We start from the raw sequence: 15,483 nt of genomic DNA, 5'->3' as shown, positions 1-15,483 counted from the left end.
ATGGCACATCAATAAAGAAAACATCAGCTCAGCCCATGTGGGAGTCACTCTATGCTAATGGCGGCCTCCCTTTATAGTTTGAACCCATAGGCGGCGTCCAAAAACACCGTTGCTCCTTTCAATTTCCCCTGGCGGTCTCCTCTCCTTGTGATGCTTTTGGTCCTCCTCTCTGCAGAGGTCATCAAAACTTTTTGTAAAGCTCCACAATTCCCCAATTGCCTTTTCCCCTGCAGGTTGCACTCTCCTCATGCAGTTTTTGGCCCTTCAACTCCTTTTTCTTCTCTGCGTTGTTCACGGGCTAGCTCTCGTGGTGGCCTAGCTTTCCATTGACGGCTCTCAGCTCATAGACCTCATCACCCTTTGCAGTAGGCCACCTTCAGCTCTTGTACACCCCGTGACACCCTCTGGTTGCTCACAATTCTCTCTCTAACCTTCTCTTCATAGTGACCTCAGCCTTCTCCTCCATAGCGCTCCTCTTGCCTGGCTTCTTAGGGAATCCACCTTGGCTGCTTATTAAAAACCTCCACCTTGGGTGCCTTTCCCACCCTCGTAATACCGAGCATCAATCTATTGGGGAAAAACAAACTCCTTCTTTTAGCTTTCTTTCCTGCCTTTGTTGTTGATGCCCTTTAATGAGCGGACATGCTTTGATCTTTGAGCAACCATGGTTATGGACGTAACCCTTCTTCCTCAACATGCTTTTTGATGTCTTGTAATAAGCATATCCACCAAAGCATTACTTAGCATAGCACGTCTCTTTTGCAACCTTTGACTAGCACTTTTACTATGAAGACATTAGAAATAATGACATCTCGGATGAATTGCCTATCGAAAATATTAACCTAATTATCTGTTAACACTAGGTTGGTAACCTAACAGGACATAAAATTGTCCTTTCAGGGTTTTGAAAAAAACCTCCAAAACCATAGTAGATCCACTCATTTTGTAAAATCTTTTCATGAGGTTATAGTTCAAGGCCTACTACACATGGAAAAAATAAGAGACTTGTAAAATTTCTCATCTTTTGGTCACACCAAGCCTCCAAAGTTGATGGACCAGTACATTTTCATCAAAATAGTCATTTCTTACGTTTTTTTGTATAAAAATAAGATTAGGAATTTTTGTAGGACTTGAGATAAATTCCCTTGTTAACTTCAATGGGTTGGTGATCAGAATATATGATTGCTTCTCACTCACTATTTTTTGTTTTTCCAAAAGAAATAGGTACAAAAAGTTGATTTTTTACCATTCTGCAAACCTATCATCAATGTTTCTATAGCCACATTGAATACAAATAATATATGCATGTTTTCTTAGTTCCCTATTGTCCTTTAGGTTCATAAGGAGCCATGGAGCATGTCAAAATAATAATAGATCTCTTACCAAGGGGAAACTTGGGGACAAAGATGAAGTGCTAAATACAGCAAACATGAAAAAACTGGGTTCAACATTATGAGTTGTAGAATCCCATAGAAACTATTGAATATCTAGCCAAATTTGATCCTTATGACTAGATATGGTTACTACCTACAAAATGCATATAGTTGTCACAAGAAACTAGCAATATTGAAAAAGCTATACTTTATATACTAGAATGTTTTGTTTTCTTCTATAATAGAAAAAACCAACCATCGTTGTGTACTATGCAAAATAGGGTATTAGGTGCCCAAAAACTCAAGGAATATTAGCTTTATGTTACAATATGGGACATAGAAAATCAAAACTACATTTGGATATCATGAAAGCCACCAAAAAAATCATAGAAGAGCTAAAATTGGCTAAAAAACAGGATTTGACAATTTTTGTAATTTGTTCATAACTTACAACTTTAACATTTATTTCTCCCTAGAAGCATTAGGACATGTTGAGGACTACTAAAGATAGTTCTCTAGCATTATAGACCTCACAAACATGAATTCTAGAGTGGTATAGTTGCAAAAAGTTGACAAAAGCCAAAAACAGGACCCGTTTTTTCACAGAGTTTAGGTTGTGAAATGTTGTGCAAGGACAAGGTTAAAGATGGAATTGATATTCCAAAAAAATGTCAAGTTTTTTTCAGCTCATGAGACAACTTTCTAGATAGATAGCACCTCAAAATCCATTTTGAAACTCTTGACATAATTCAAGGAAAATGGTCACTTAACAGGACATAAAAGTGTCCGAGGACATAAAAGTGTCCCATTACCAACCTAGTGTTAAGCATATGCTACAAATCGGCTCGATTTGCATGTAATGGCCCTATTTCACACCGTGGAAGCGCAATGACATGACATCCACCCCCTCTAAACCTACAGAGCCTTTGATGTGTGTGAACAGGTCCTCAATCTATATCTGCTATAATCATCTTAAGCTACTTGCCATCAAGCTCACATAGCTAATAAGCACACGTGAAAAAAAAAAAGTCTTAAACCATATCATCAATGGTCTAGCTCAATTATTTGGTAGCTGCCCTATCACAAATCTTTGAATCATATTCGTCATATCTCTAAAGCACTCAATTATAATAAAATTATTTAGTGAACCCCGCCAGACGCAAGTGCTTTAGTTAATGATGCACAGGGCTTGACCATCAAGCTCACTTTAGAAAACCCTGTCAAGCTCAAGTATGCCTTACTCTGTTTGCACATGGAATGGACGCCAAGTTCTTTACTTCAAGTTCTAGTAGCAGAACCAATTAAAAAGATGTGAAGATACTTCATTAATTGACCAAAGAAGTCAACTAGAAGCTATCCATGGAAGCTTATTCATTGCATAACCAAAAACTTTTCTCTTCATAGCATAAATCCAAAAACAAAACCTAGTGCCAAGTAACCTGCTACAAGAAAATAATTGATATCCTTAAATCTACAAGTTTCTCTTTGGTAGCTCCCAAGATCAAATGGGACAATAAGAAATTGCCCCGATAGTGGAGCAACATGATACCCACATGAGCATACATTTCTTGTATCAATCAAAATTAAACATTTCTGGTGTAGGTGTGCTATTCTTGGATGAAATAGCATGTAGGAAAATGCATATCCACAAGTAACCATCCATATTGAACCTTCTTTTGAAGATCCTTAGAATCTCTTGGATTGAAAACCACTAAGAAGACATAGCATTGATGGGGCCCACAATATACTAGAGCATCACCTGAAGCATAGTGCAACACCCACATCCCATAGAATTCTGACAACTTAAACTCATTACCAGCAAGCCTTAAAGAGCATTGACTCCGGTAGCCAAACCATCACAAACATAAAAATTATTAAGAAAGATAGCATCCAAATCCTACCTTAATTGGCATAGTGTCCAAAGAAATGGAGAAACCTGTACAACTTTTTCAATACCCATGGTGATTTAGTATCATTGACCCCTCTAGATTCATAGCCATCGTGAAGAACCTTGGAACAATCTAGATATGTATCATCAGAGGCATATTTACTAATTGGTCTTTGAGCTTAATCATGTAAAACAGCTTTATCTTGTAGATCTTCATCCATAGAATCCTCAAAAAAATCACCCTTGGAAGTCTTAACATTCATCAAAATTGTTGGAGTTAGCTCCTTGTGAAGCCCATGTATAAGCATAGATGTAAAATCCATGTTGTTATCCTGTTCACAACCAGCATGATCTAGGCAATCTTCAAACTCATCAATATCTTCCTCTGCTTCCTCATTTGCATCCATGCTACTTAATAATCCATCATAGCACTGCAAAGGTTCATCTGACACCCCCTCTGAAGGGATACCCTCAAGAATATCATGTGTTAGCTCATCAACCTCCTATACTTTTTCAGGTACTGTGTATATAATAGCTTTATTGGTGCAATCATTTGCAGTAAACCTATTGTCCTACTCAGCTATAGTGTCGATAGAGCCATTAGTAGCCTGTAATTTCTCATCTTCTTGATAGACTTTTTGAGAATATCCCATGCCAAGGTCAGTAGCTTGAAAAATATTTGTTTTACAGTCTAGATCTTCACTAGAACCATTATCGGAGGTAGCTTCCATGTGAGAAATCTTTGAAAAAAAAATCATATTTTTTGTTTTAGTATTAAATTCATTGTTTACCTTTGTTAGGTTGCTCAAAATATGGTCCTCTAAAGATAAATTTGCTACTTCCACTGTCGTATTTGCCTTGGCTTTACTCCTTGCATAAATATGCTCCCAAAATTGATCGTAATTAAGGAATAGCTTCTAATCCCCTTCACCTTTTGAACTGCTTGGTTCCCGCCAAATCCATTTGAATTGAAATCTTCAATCAATTGCATCAATTGTTTAGGCATCTCCATATTTACCTCCCACCCAGCTCATTTTGCGTCGGGTTCACCAAAGATGTCGAGGGATATGTGTTTGCAAAATGGACCGAGAAGGCTCGAGGCCTCTAGCTGTGAGAGGTGGTTGATAGAGAGAACAACATATGCAAATAGTTCCAATTGCTTCTAATTGCAGCGTTTTTGACACATTTCGAACTGCTTGGTTCCCGCCAAATCCATTTGAATTGAAATCTTCAATCAATTGCATCAATTGTTTAGGCATCTCCATATTCACCTCCCACCCAGCTCATTTTGCGTGGGGTTCACCAAAGATGTCGAGGGATATGTGTTTGCAAAATGGACCGAGAAGGCTCGAGGCCTCTAGCTGTGAGAGGTGGTTGATAGAGAGAACAACATATGCAAATAGTTTCAACAATCACCGTAAACATAAATGAACCTTCAATACAACTTAGATAATAACCAAAGTGGACCTTTAATAGCATCAGTACTTATCAACAATATTAACAAGGCTTTAAGTTGATGATGGTGATGGAGATAGATTAAACTGAGAAAAAGAGCATCGATGACGATAACGAGTGCAATTGCTCCTTTATTTCTCCTCTGCTTTTTTCTCGTCTTGTTCTTCAATGTTGCTGGGAGAGGAAGAAAACCTCTTTAATTGTTTGAAAGATTAATGCTTATGTTCATGTCGTGCAAACTATGCTTCTAATGCCAATTAAGAGGGAGAGAGAGAATTGATAAACAAGGCTTAATGATAACGAAGCTATCAAGATTCACTTAACGAAGGAGAGAGTGATAACAACTTGGGTTATGGATTAAACTGAGAAAAAGAGCGTCGATGACGATAACGAGTGCAATTGCTCCTTTATTTCTCCTCTGCTTTTTCTCTTCTTGTTCTTCAATGTTGCTGGGAGAGGAAGAAAACTTCTTTAATCGTTTGAAAGATTAATGCTTATGTTCATGTCCTGCAAACTATGCTTCTAATGCCAATTAAGAGGGAGAGAGAGAATTGATAAACAAGGCTTACTGATAACGAAGCTATCAAGATTCACTTAACGAAGGAGAGAGTGATAACAACTTGGGTTATGGTATCTTTAGAGTGATATCACATGGGCTTAATTAATGAGATTGGCTTCGACTAAGGAGGGAGAAATAAGTAGATTGTGGGTTATGGTAGCTTTAGATTAATATAGAGGGAGATAGATTAGATGTGGTTCAATGAGGTTTACATGGGGCTTAATTAATGAGATTGGCTTCGACTAAGGAGGGAGAAATAAGTAGATTGTGGGTTATGGTAGCTTTAGATTAATATAGAGGGAGATAGATTAGATGCGGTTCAATGAGGTTTAGGCTAATAAGCATGGGTTTAACGAGGGCATGAGAGAGAGTCAAGATACCCGATCCTTTTGCTCGTTTACTAGCTGTAGTGCTTTTCTCCTACACGGGCTGCCCTCGTGCACCTTTGCTGTCGACGGGCTCATCTAAAGCTAGCGCTTTTGGCCTTGCTTCCCATGCTCTCCTCTTTGGTGGCTCCTTTGCAAGAGTCAGCCCGCTCTCTATTGCTGGCCGTTCCCCACCATTGATGGCTCTCAGCCCATGTGGTAGTCACTCTCTGCTGATATAAGGCGGCCTCCCTTCATCTTTTCAACTCATTGGCGGCTTCCAAAAACCCTGTTGCTCCTTTCCATTGCCTTTTATGGCCTCCTCTACTTGTGCTTCTTTTGGTCCTCCTCTCTGCAGGTCCTTGAACCTATTTGTAAAGCTCCACCATTCCCCAATTGGCGGCCCTATTCTCGTCGAGGTTACACTCTCCTCATTAAGCTTTCGTCCCTTCAAATCCTTTCTCTTCTCTGAGTTGCTCATAGCCCAGCTCTCCCGCTCGCCCAGCTTTCCATTGATGGCTCTCAGCTCATGGCCCTCATCACCATTTACAGTAGGATGCCTTCTGCTCCTGTACACCCCAATATGGCGCCCTCCGGTTGCTCACGACTCTCTCTCTCTAACCTTCTCTTTGGGCTGTCCTCAGTTGCCCCCTCCATAGCACTTCTCTTGCTTGCCTGGCTTCTTATGCCCTCCAAAACTTTCCTATTTCATTTTTCAGCCCTCCTCCCATGCAGTGCTTGGCGGTGCTTCACTCTACCCGCCATGCACTCCTTTCTCCTTTCGAACCTTCAGTTTGCGCCACCTTTCTTCTGGAGGTGATTCTGCCATGCAAATCTCCTCTAAAATCGTTATTATTATTAAAAACCTCCACCCTTCGTAATTCCGAGCACCTATCTATTGGGAAGAAATAAACTCCTTCTTTTAGCTTCCTTTTCCGTCTTTTCTGTTGCCGCCCTTTAATGAGCGGCCATTATTTTATCTTTGAGCAACCATGGTTATGGATGTCACCCCTTCTTCCTCAACATATATACTATAGTTGGAATATTCACCAAAACATTACTTAGCATAGCATGTTTCTCTTGCAACCTTCCACTGACACTTCTGCTATCAAGACATTAGAAATGATGAGACTCAAATGAATTTCCCATCGAAAAAATTAACCTAATTATCTACTAAGAATATTTGCAAATCGGCTCGATCTGCATGTAATGGACCTATTTCACAATGTGGAAGCACAACAACATGACAATGACCAGCAAGGAAAGGTTTGGAAAATTTTCTGGTGCCAAAGCCAGTTGATGATGTGGAAGTGAAGCTGAAGATGGTGCAAATGGATGTGCATATGCAAGAGGAACCAAGGGTCTTGTGGTTACAAAGAGATGAGGTAGCTTTGATGCGAAGGATGCCAGTTAGAGCGGCTACAATTGTGGAAGAAATGAAGATGGTTCTAGATCGAGAGAGAGATGTGCTATCCTTTGAAGTGAGCTAGAGATTAGAGGGTATGATTTGTAGATGAAGTCAAATAAATGAAGCTTAATGAGGAGATTCCCAAACTTGGGATAGAAGATAAGGTTAAGCCAAGTGATTGTAGCTCTATCCATGTATATATATGAGTTAGAAACCTGACTTGTCTCAATCAAGGTATGAAGAGTTTGATCTCTTGCATGTGCATGGGGATGTAGTAGATGTGTGAAGAGTAGGGAGCAGTGCAAGCTGAGATGCTTGATGGAGACCAAATGGAGGCACCATAGCAAAGCATTCTGGCCCTAAAAACCACATTGAGTATACATACCCACTACTCCTTGCCTTTCCTTGATATCCACATCTTCTCAGCCACTTTGACATGCCCTCAAGATCCCACATAACCTTGCATTTCGCTCCTTGTATTATCAATCAACTTTATTTGAACCATAATTTCCCAACCCCCTTGCTGAACATTCATGTTCAACCAAAAAAATACTTTATCATCTAGAAACTGCAAAACTAGCAAACCACGTGAGCAAACCAAAAGAAAATATTACCATATGTACAAATTTCTACTCTTGCACAACCCCCTAGATAGTCTCGCCTCTTAGATCAAACACCTTCTTTGCTCTCTTCCATCCATTTGCATCAACCTCCAATAGTATTGTACCCAAGCACATAGCTATCCATGCACACAATATGCCCATAGCATCGTTGCACCTCTCCGACCATCACCTTGCCTCCTTCATGCTTTAAAAAGAGCACCACCATGCACACCATCCTGCCCCATTACCACATCTGACTCTACAAGAATATCCGGCACTCCCTTCCAACCATGTAAAGTGAAGATCTCCTCAAGAGAACCTCGTACGTGATGGATACCACATTGCATCGCTACACTTACAAGAATCTCTCTCAACCATGACTCATGTACCTCCTCCGTACCCTTGGATTCTTCTTCATGCACAATGGAACGTACTTGTTGGTTTGGAAAGTATTCCGTTTTTGGTTTCACGCTCCCCTGCACACCTACAATGTACTCAATCCTATCATCAACAAGCCCGTCTTCATCCACTAGCTCTTCAAGGTCAATCAACACTTCTGCCTTTTCAACTTCACTTACCTACTCTTCATGAACATATTATTTCACTTCATCCTCCATAGTGAAGAGTGTTCTATCTTTCTCAAAAAAACCTTGTACATGTTGCACCACTATATAGCACGTTCCATTGAAACTTTGTACCTATTGCACCACATAGCATCTTCACCTGCATGTCTTCTCCTATAGGCCTATATTCCTCCACTTGGATTTTATCCATCACACTGGTCTTCACTTCTTTTTTCTCCTCAAATAAATCTTTCATATGTTTACCCCCATGAAAAAGATTAAATTCCTCATACCCGAAACAAGATGAATTGGTCTCTTAGGCTATATCCATATTTAGAGAACTGCTACCATCTGCTTCCACTTCTTCTTTTGTCTCAAGATTAGGGATTTCCTCTACCCTCACCGCTTCAACATCATCAACAAATCACACTCTTTTATCACACCAATGGGGCTTGACCGACCATACCTTGGCTTGTCGTCCATGCATGTTCTACTTGATCTGAAACCACTTGCTCTTCTTTCACAGTAGGAATTTCCCCAACTAGCATCTTAGGCAATGAAACTACCCCATCTCGTTACAACCATAGAGCCCTCACTTTATCTCACATATGCACGCTCTCTAGCATTGGGTTTGCTTTTATTTCCACCATTTCAACTTTCCTAGGCACCATCGCACTTGAAAAACCATATCTATCTTGTCTCTTCTTCAAAATATTTTTGGTTCAGCCTCTTGACAAGTTAACCGCTTTCTCATACGTCATAGACCCATCTGCCTCAATTTTATTTCAAACCTCTTCATGCAAGCAATACATGAGTTTACTTAATTTCAAAAAAATCAACATTATCTACAGTAGATACCTCTATCAGTTGACCCCAAAGAGCTTCAAATTCCCATTTGAACACTACAAAATCTCCTTTTAAGCTTTGATTTAGACCATCTAGCTTTCGTTTTACCTTATGGAGATGCACCACCAATACATACTAGCATCAAAAGGATGCTTCTAAAGTCATCCAATCCACCTTTTCTTAATTGCACAACCCATCATACCATCTCTTGGCTTTACCATGAACTAGGAGCGGAAAAACTTGAATGTGCACCTTCGTCTCTTAACAATCTAGCACAAATATACCATAATCTTGTAGTCAAGTTTTTGTATCTTCAACTATAGTAACAATGGAGTAATCCAACCATGCCATCTTTCACAACACCTGCTCTTGAAATATTGTACATCCAACAACTCCAAAACCACAACTTCACCTTCAAATAGGAGTAATCAGATACTCCCATTAGGGAATTTTAGACTCTCAAATGGGTCCTATAAGGACTTTGACTTTCTCCCTCTTGTCCAAAGCGGGCCCACAATAATTTTTTTACAAATGAAATCAAAACTTGTCGGACCTCTTGGACATGGAATATACTCATAGAGAGTTATCCATTGATATATAGCATGCCATCAGATTCCTTATATTCTAGAAGATTCCATTTTATGATGTGACAACTCCGCATTATAAATGGAATCTCTCCCCACATTTCAGATTCAGTGGGGAGGCCATAACTTCTACAAATCAACTCCACATTTGTCGGAGTTTGGGAATTTAGAACCTACTTTCTAAGATCTTTCCAATGATATGCTGGTTGATAGGATTTTGACAAAGCGTTTATATACTTCATTGGGTTGCCCACTTTGGACAAGAGAGGCAAAGTCAAACCTCCTTATAGGCCCCCTTTGAGAGTCCAAATTTTTCCTAATGTCAGTGGGGGAGCCGAAAGATGGAGAGGAGGAATGAAAACACACATGGACACATAGAAATTGTAAAGAATGAGGATGCAAGAGAGCTACACAAGACAAGCACAAAACACACAGAGATGGAAAGCTTCTTCTTCTTCTTCACAGAAAAGAGAGTACAAAATGACTAAGTGCTAAAGCTGAAAAGTAGCACATATGTACATGTGGTCACTAAGTGTGAACTCGCTAGAAGCGTACTAGGCTGGCACTATAAGTGTAGTCCAGCTGTAGAATCACTGGCAGAGATCCTCCGTGTCGGTCACCTAACGCGCCAGTGAGTAAATGTCGTAGGCGGCCAAGACCCGTAGTGGATGCCAGCTCAAGGTGTAGAGCTCGACATCTCAACACTCCCCCTCGAGCTCTGCATGTCACAGAGTCCAAGCATAGTCCGGAAACGTCGAAGCTTCTCAGCTCCGAGGGCCTTGGTAAAGATATCCGCTATCTACTCCTGTGTGCTGACGTAGACCAAGTCGATGTCGCCCGCCAACACTCGCTCTCGAACGTAGTGGTAATGGACCTCTATGTGTTTGGTCCTGGCATGGAACACTGGGTTCCTAGCCAACTGCATGCTGCTGAGGTTGTCACAATGGATGAAAATCTGCTGGTCCACCTGCACTCCCAAGTCCTCAAGTAATGTGCATAGCCAAGCTACCTCGCACGCCGCAACTGCTGCAACTCTGTACTCGGCCTCTGTGCTCGATAAAGCAACCGTAGGCTGCTTTTTGCTGCTCCAAGTAACAGCAGCACTCCCAAAAGAGAACATGAAGCCACTCGTAGATCTCCTATCAACAATGCTACCTGCCCAATCTGCATCTGTATACCCATACAATGCTAATGGTGCATCTGCTGCATAGAACAATGCGTAGTCAAGAGTACCTTGCACATACCTAAGTGTGCGTCGTACTCCATCCAAATGTGGCTTCCTCAGAAGTTGCATGAACTGACTCTCCAAGCCTACTGTGTAGCTCAAGTCTGGCCTCGTGATAGTCAAGTAGATTAGACTACCCACAATCTTCCTGTACATGTTGACATCCTCAACAACATCACCCTTCTCTGCACTCAGCTTTGCATTCACATCCAAGGGAATAGAAATTGGCTTACAATCAGCCATACCATACTTTGACAACATGTCCAAAGCATACTGTCTCTGTGATAGCCATACACCCTCTGGAGTCCTGATCACTTCAATGCCAAGAAAGTAGCGCAACTCGCCTAAATCTTTCATTTCAAACTCCTGTTTGAGAAGACCCTTCACATGGTCAATCTCCATAGCATTGTCACCAACAATAATAAGGTCATCTACATATATGGTAATGACCACAATCCCCACATCACTCTCACGTACATAGAGTGAATGATCAGCATGAGCTCTCCTAAAACCAATACTGACAAGATACTTGGCAATCCTGTCATACCATGCTCTAGAGCCCTGCTTCAAACCATACAAAGCTTTGAGAAGTCTGCATACATAATCTGGGTAACCTGGATCGACATAACCAGGTGGCTGATCCATATACACTTCCTCTTGCAACTCACCATTCAAGAAGGCATTCTTTACATCCATTTGATGCATAATCCATCCTCTAGATGCAGCCACTGCTATGACAGCTCTCACTGTCGTCATCTTTGCCACTGGAGCAAAGGTCTCCTCATAGTCTATGCCATACGTCTGTGCATAACCCTTCGCGACCAGCCTTGCCTTGTGACGCTCAATGTTACCATCAGCCTTATGCTTGGTTTTATACACCCATTTATAGCCAATAGCTTTCTTGCCACTTGGCAATGGCACCAACTCCCATGTGTCATTTGCTTCCAATGCAGCCATCTCTTCATTCATTGCATCATCCCAATGCACATTTCCAACTGCATCCTCAAAACATGTGGGCTCCACATCCTGTATCACCTTAGCCATGTAGGCTTGGTGATGCGCTAGATACCCATCATAAGTCAATTTCTGAACTGGATTTCTGACTCTATTAGATCTGCGCGGTCCTGGGTCACTCCTTTGCCCTCTAGCATCTTCTTGTACTTTCCTTACACCAGGTGTCCTGACAGCTGGAATTCCAAATTCCTCATCAAGGCTTTGTTCAGAACCACCTGAATCCATGTCTACATGTGAAAAACCTGATGATGCATCAACCATAAAGGGAGATTCATCAACCTTTTCCTTTCCTTTTTGTGATACATTCCCTGTACCTGTTGGTGGAGTAACCTACGTACGTAGTCTACCATTCCATGGTTTCTCAACAGAGCCACGAGAAGAGGACTCTTGTGGTCCACTCAAAACCTGTGACTGTGGCCTCACATTTTGTACAACCACATCATCTTTTACATCAGCCCCAATAGTGCCATGTGCATTACTGTACCAGCTGCTCATCTCATCAAAGACTACATCTCTGCTCACTCGTAATTCTCGTGTAGTAGGATTGTAGCACCTGTACCCCTTTTGTTCAAGGGAATATCCCACAAGAATACATTTCTCTGCTTTAGGATCCAATTTCCTACGCAACTCATCTGGTACATGCACGTAAGCTATGCAGCCAAACACTTTCAAGTGTGCCAAATCAGGCTTTGTACCTGTAAACTTTTCCTCAGGTGTTACATCATGCACCGCAGCTGTAGGTGTCCTGTTCATAATGTACACAGCTGTATTTACAGCTTCAGCCCAGAAATGATGAGGCATGTTCTTCTCATTCATCAATGCACGTGCAACCTCAGCAATGTGCCTGTTTTTCCTTTCTACGACCCCATTCTGCTGTGGAGTATATCTGCATGTAAACTGCCTATGTATACCATGCATTCGTAGAAAATCTGAAAAATCATTGGAGAAGTACTCTCCCCCTCCATCTGACCTCAATGTCTTGATTTGCATATCTGTCTCCTTCTTAATCATGACTTTGAAGTCTTGAAAGTGACCAAACACTTCACTTTTGTTACGCATGAAGTAGACCCATACTTTCCTTGTATGGTCATCAATGAAAGAGACATAATACCTGCAACCATGTATACTTGCAGTATCGGTTGGACCCCAAACATCTGTGTGCACCACCTCAAGTGGCTTTTTACATACATTGCGCTCACGTGGAAATGAGCCCTTTGATTGTTTTCCAAACTGGCATGCTGCACACACTTTATGCATACCATCCACCTTGAATTTGGGCAAACCTTTTACAATCTGTTTTGATTGCATGCTGCGCAATCTCTGCTCATTGACATGGCCAATGCGTTTGTGCCAAATGTCAACATCAGCCACAACACCTGTGCCCTGTGCAAATAATGCAGCTTTTACCTCAGGCATGTCTACATTCAGTGTAAACATTCTGCCCACACATTTGCCCTCTGTGATTAGCTTACAGCCATTCTAGAAATCTTCTACATAACAGCCATTTGGATTGAAACGAACCTACAAACCCTGCTCAACCATTTGTCTAACAGAAACAAGATTCTTTGTAATGTTTGGGACATGAAGTACATCTGCTAAGTACTTTGATTTCCCACTCTTCGTATTTAGAGGTATGTCCCCTACATGAGCAATGGGGTGAGCTGTGTCATCTCCTGTCTGCACATAGCCTGACACATCTGGTTTACGCATATCTCTAAACCACTCTCCACGAGACGTCATGTGATTAGAGGCACCTGAATCCACATACCAAACATCATCTTGGGTGGAATTCTCTGCAGTCATTGTATTCATTACATGTTGCATAACAAACATGCGCTCGTTTTTGCTGTCATCTGCATCTCTGCTAGTAGATGCATAGTTGCCCTGTTCTCTCTTTCTACTTGCTTTTCCCTTTGGACAGTCACGTGACATGTGACCTCTTTCACCACAAGTCCAACATTCTCTACTATCTGGAGTATGTTGCTGCCTGCTTGATCCTGCACCACGACCTCTTTGACTCCCCCTGCCTTGAGACTGGTTTCCCCTACCACCTGTATTGTTTTGATTTGATTGACCTTCTAGAAATTGGCCCCTGCAACCCCTTGGGCCTCGACCACGACCTCTACCTCTACCTCTGTTGGAGTTAGAATAGAAGGCCTGTTCAGAATTATTTCTGCCATGAGAAGAAGATGTGTCAAGGTTCTTCTCCTCAAGAATAAGCATAGAAATCAAATCTTGGAACACGAGGATGTCGTCTCTTGTATTCATGGAAGACCTAAAATGTACATACTCATCTCCTAGACCATCCAAGCATGCACGGACAATGTCATCGTCTTTCACTGAGACTTTAATTGATCCAAGAGCCTCAATGATACTCTTGATCTTCAAAGCATAATCATTGATGGAGAGGTTGTTCCTCTTAACCTGATTTAGCTCCGACTTTAGTTGAAGCTTCCTGGCCTTGGTGTTCACCTCGAACACTCTGCCTAAGTTTTTCCATGCAATGGCAGGGGTTTCAGCATCCTGTAGATAGCCCATCATGCCATCTGTGATGCTCATAGAAAGCCAATACATCACTTTGCTCTGGCCTTGTTGCCAGTCCCTCAAAGCTTTCCTTTGTTCTGCTGTAGCATTTGCCTCGGGAATCTCTGGTTCCTTTTCATTGTCTCCTTCTACATAGTCCCAATAACCTTTTCCTTTTAGGAAATTTGTTATTCTGAACTTCCATGCAGGGTAGTTATTTTTCTCAAGCTTCTCAGTAACAATCTGACTGAAACCGTCAGACATCTTGAAGCACTAAGACAAAATAGCTGCAATCTGCAAAAACCTGCAAATCTGCTGAACCTGCTATCGTGGTTCCTGTAACGCTTTCTACACTCAACGAGTGTCCACAATCAAGCGTACATACAACCACTATACTTGTACAGTAAATCTCTGTATACTGCACTTTGGAGACCTATTCAGAAACTTGTGCGAAAAACGAGTGTCCACAATCAAGCGTACATACAACCACTATACTTGTACAGTAAATCTCTGTATACGAAGGGATTGTGATGCTCTTGCTCTCTTAGCCTCTCTTGCCTGCACCAGGCTCTGATACCATGTAAAGAATGAGGATGCAAGAGAGCTACACAAGACAAGCACAAAGCACACAGAGATGGAAAGCTTCTTCTTCTCCTTCACAGAAAAGAGAGTACAAAATGACTAAGTGCTAAAGCTGAAAAGTAGCACATATGTACATGCGGTCACTAAGTGTGAACTCGCTAGAAGCGTACTAGTCTGGCACTATAAGTGTAGTCCAATTGTAGAATCACTGGCAGAGATCCTCCGTGTCGGTCACCTAACGCGCCAGTGAGTAAATGTCGTAAGCGGCCAAGACCCGTAGTGGATGCCAGCTCAAGGTGTAGAGCTCGACATCTCAACAGAAATGTGCCTCTCTATAGGCTAGGGTACTCATGACACCCTCATCCATGCTAAAAACCATCTTCAAAACTTCATGTTTCTGTAAGCAATCGGCCACTTTTTCACATACAAACGCATACATTCTCCATGTAATCAACATACAATAATAACCCAAATTTTTTCTGCTTCTAGCACTTCC

This window comes from Adiantum capillus-veneris, chromosome 20, assembly GCF_014529385.1.
Source record: "Adiantum capillus-veneris isolate H3 chromosome 20, ASM1452938v2, whole genome shotgun sequence".
Classification (NCBI taxonomy): Eukaryota; Viridiplantae; Streptophyta; class Polypodiopsida; order Polypodiales; family Pteridaceae; genus Adiantum; species Adiantum capillus-veneris.
This window is presented reverse-complemented; position numbering follows the sequence as displayed.